Raw genomic sequence first — 5,043 nt, 5'->3', positions numbered from 1 at the left:
TATATATATATACAGGATGTACCAGAATTAACGCAGGGACTGGCACGGCATATTCCTCATGAAAAAGTAAATCGAAAATGTTAATAGCAAAATCTTAAGGTATCAATAGTTTTCAAACGAAGAGCATTTGAGAATAATCAACCCACAGGGCATGAAATTCGTGCCGGCAGGAGCGACGAAATTAAGCAGTTGATCGCGCGAATGCTTTGACGAACATACCGCTCAACGATGCCGAACGAGTATTACAAAGTTTTGTGAAATTTCTATATTAACTACTGCCGTATTCTTAAATTGAATTCAATTTAATTGATGAGAAGTCAATTGCAAATTCAATAAATAAACAAATTTATGAATAAAATCAATATTAATTAAATAATCCAAACAAATAACGTTAAAAACATCAATTGACAGATATTTGCAAAACTCCTTTTTTGTAACAAGTAATATTAGAAAAAAAATTTACATTTGAAATACGCATTTAATGTAAATAAATATTTCATATTTAGAAAATGAAACGAAATTCCGAATTATGATAGGAGAGAAAGGGGAAATAATATAGTGAAGAAATCAAAGTTAACAAGTAATAAGCTGTAAATATCTACTTCCATTTCGTATCCTTTCTTCGTAGATCAATCACATTGTTTATTGGCTTTCAATACACATTAGATTTTAAATGGCCCCAAAAATAAAAATCTAATGGATTGAAATCAGGAGATAATGGAGATGATTGACATACGTCAAATCCTAGTGAGAAATGATAATGGAATTGATATCAATTCGATATCGAAATTATTAAACTAGTTCAGCAGAGTCAACTTGTTGAAGACCGTGAGCGCTCACTGCTATTCCTCTAGATCATCCAATAGTAACGAGCGCTCACGATCCGCTCCGCACAACAGTTAAGTTTGCTAAACGCGATCATTGATTGATCGATTGATCGACATCGATTCGACATCGGCTCGTTCATAGTCAAAGCTTAAGGTAATCAGTGTTGCCAACTCGATAGATTTTTCTACCAGATCTGATAAAATAGCATAGCTTTCTAGTAGGTAAAATTTAATTTTGGTAGATAATCGAATTTCTGGTAGAAATCAGCATAACAGTAGATTTTTCAATAGAATTTCGTCTAAGCCGAGAGGCTTGTGATTGGTTATCTCTACATTTTCCGGAAAATTTGACGTCTGTTCTTTATTCTTACACTCTTTAATTTATTACATCGTGTGCACCATTTCAGAGAATACAGGAATAAAGAACAGACCTTTCCTCGCGCATGTGTGTTCACTCGATCACATGATCTTTTCGAATGAAGAGCAAATTTTTAATATCTTGATGAAATCAGAAAAATTTGAGCGGAATATGTTTTTATATAGTTAAATATATGGTATTTTATATGGTATTTTATATGGTACTTTTTATATGGTATTTTATATGGTATTTTATATGGTACTTTTTATATGATTAAATCTTACCGATCGATATTTAGTACTCAATAGTACACAATGTAACTATTAACTTATATAACAGCTGTTTGTGATGGCATATTTGATTCCGTTTGAACCTTTTCAATTGAGATAATTACAAATATAAAACAAATAAGTACACAATTGTTAAATAAACATTACTGCTAATATTTTATTTACGATTTATCTTGTAGAATGTAAGATGTATTGGATGCTACTTTCGCCAATTATTGTAAAACAAGACAAGAAGTTACAGATAATACTAATACTCTTAAGGCTCCTGACTAGCCGCGACGGCCATGATAGAATCGTGACGCGAGGAATGACACGTTAATTTATGTTGCATACCATTTTTAAATAAAGACAATTTGGATGAAATGAAATGACAAGATCACTTTAAAACACTTGTAAAAATTGATGAAAATTGTCCTTTCCTCCCTTGACCTAATCAGAAATAGTTCCTCGAAAAGATGTTCCTCGTTTCGACTTCGTTACGATGGAAAAATTGTCGATTCGAAACTTGCATCAAAATTTCAACATTTTCGAGTGATAAAAAATTATGTATGTAGAGAGTGTAATGAAATTTGATACATTTTTAACATTTTTGGTATAAATTTGTGATACGTAATATTATATTTTGAATATTTTCGTTTAAAGATCGAATCGACATTTTTTTCGATTTCATTTCAACAATTGCAATGTCGTTCTAATCATAAAAGTTTTCTCAAAATTTTTCATAATTTATAGATAATTTTATAACTTTTTAGAAAATTATGGAATTTTTTTATATGAATCGGAATATTTTTTACAATTATCGATAAAGTCTATATCTTTTCTTCTAGTAATTCTTTGTATCTTATTTTATTGTTTTACTCCTGCTGAATAACATTATTTTTATTTGTATTTTGTAGTTTATTTAATATAATCTTATTACGTCATTTTTGTATTGAGGAATTTCAGGGAATAATGTCTCTTATCATAAATGCTGATAACCTATTAGCTATTTCTTACCATAAATGAGCAGAAAATCAAGGAAAAATATCATCACTTTCAAATCTATCTACTAATCTATCTACAAATCTATATATATGTTTTTACATATAAAATTTCAAGATGACTTTAGTTTTATCGATAATTACGACTTTGATAAGTACGAGACAAGTCTCATTTTCAATTAAGCAAATAATAACGAAATGGCACGCAACATAAATTTCGTTGTCAAAACGTCATTTTTGCACGTCTATAAGTTCGGCTATTTATCGATGCGGCGCTGTAACACACATACAAGCACGAGCCCATCCGTGTGCTCGTAGCGCGTTGAAAGAATGAGACAGTGAGCTCCTTTTCATACTAGTCGCTTGTTTCAAGTGACCGAAAAAGCTTTCTCGGCAATTTCGGTCGCTTGGCGGTTCTAGATATCAATAAGGGCCGAAAGTATTTTAAATAACATATAACTTTTAATAAATTGTAGTAATAATGTACCCTTTCCATTATCCAGAATAGCATAAATCATTAAAACGCAATTTATGAGATATTTAATTGTTTACGATTTTTCATACGCGTTACACAATATATCCCTCCTTCATAAACTCGAGTAGCAAGAATAATTCAGTAGAAGTAGAATTTCACCGAAAAAAATTATAAACAGCATTTTTTTTCACAAAAGTCTCGAAAGATCATCAGAAAAAAAATGCGTATGATTTATTTGAGACTTGTGAAGAAAATATGCGAAAAAAAATCGAATAGCAAAAAACACATTTTCGTTTATAAAATGAAAGATATTGATTGTATGGAAAAAAATTCGGTATAAAAAATGTAGGTATTCGAAATAACTACAAAATGAGATGTGGAACATTAAAATCGATCAATTAATTCAGTAGAAAAAAATAAAAAACATCGAAAAAGGTCTTTTTTTCATTCGCTCTTTGTTTATTGAGATTTAAAGTTTTGAAATTCTCATAAAATGTAGCCCTTATAATGACGGAACAAATTTAACCCTGAACAAACCTGAAATGTTCATTAGTTTTTGCAAAAAGCCATTTGTTTGCTAAAAATCTGTCTGCGAAAAACTTAATTTCTTCACCTTTGAGCGAGACTTCACAGCAATTTACAGGAGTAATTTTTTTTCTTCAAGAATTGCACTATTACGTATACTTAATGGAAAAACTATTTTTTGCAGTTAAACTATTATAAAATGACTTTAAAAATCGCATCACAAAAGTTAAATAAATACCATATCTTTTTAATAAAATCGCGTGCGAGAAAATATATATCAACAATTTGTGACTATACGCAAAAATTGTATTAACAATAAAAAATGTGGTGCATTAAAAGATTGCGTGAAGTTTATGATGAAACTTCAATGAAGTCATGAAGTGTGAATTAATGTGCGCTTCAGATGAAATTGTATACACTATGTTACATTTAAAATAAGAAATAAATTAATGTTTTATAAAAAATGTATAATATGATACTTAAATATATATTACTGAATTTTTAAAATTCAATAATATATATTTAAAATTATTTTCAGTTTCCTTTTTCCCTGCCTCTATTCAATGGTTTAGAATTATATATGATAAGAAGGCGTGTAATTTTTTCTCAAATAAGTTAATCAAATTATTAAAATAAAAATTGAATAATAAGAAATTATAATTCTAATCTCTATTTCTTTCTGGGTTTTCTTTATAATCCTAAAATATTTTTTTCGCTCTCTTTTGACATTATCTGCTTGTCACGTAACTTTGAAACCAGCACATTCCTGTTTCTCTTTACCGCGAGTGGAAAAGATTTTTCTCTATAGTTATTTAGAATTAATTAATAATATGATAGCTGTTTAGTAGTACGACGTAGTACAATAAGTGATCGATAGCTACTCAATAATAATTTATAATGGTTTGATAATTAGGAACACTATTTGCATTACATTATATTACTAGAAATATTATTATAATTAGTTGCTAAATTAAATCATTGCTAAGTCATATCATTAAAAAATTGTAAAACAAAAACTATATTTATTTAATAAAATTATGAGCAAGAAAAAAAGAGAACGTGAGAGAGAATATAACGGGAAAAAAAGAGAGTGCGAATATTATAAGTGTAGGATCACGATGGGTAGAAGAGAAAATATTATGGCGAGTATAACGGACGAGACATATATCATTATGCGCACAATTTGGCAACGTCGCAATGTATCAAAATTACATTCATGATGTTATCGAGAAATATGTTGTATTAATACATCGAATGTCCTTAAAAAATCTTTTATTACACAAAGCTATTGTATATCGGCGCTTGCATTTTTGATCTCTCGCTTGTGTTGGTTGAACAATTCCACATGCATTCCTGAAAAAATGTCATGGAGGGGACAAAACTTAGAAAGAGCTCGGGCAATGTTACTACATCGTTCAGACGGACCGCTACAACGCTTTCTAAGTATGTACGATTCCATGAGATTTTACGTTCAAGATGAAGAGTTTTATAAACAGTAAGTTTTTATTTTATAAATTTTTTTATACCTTTTCTCTACAGTTTGTTTATCTGTTTTCCTTTTTTTATCTATTATATATGTGTTTTATTT

This window comes from Atta colombica, unplaced genomic scaffold (genome assembly GCF_001594045.1).
Source record: "Atta colombica isolate Treedump-2 unplaced genomic scaffold, Acol1.0 scaffold235, whole genome shotgun sequence".
Classification (NCBI taxonomy): Eukaryota; Metazoa; Arthropoda; class Insecta; order Hymenoptera; family Formicidae; genus Atta; species Atta colombica.
This window is presented reverse-complemented; position numbering follows the sequence as displayed.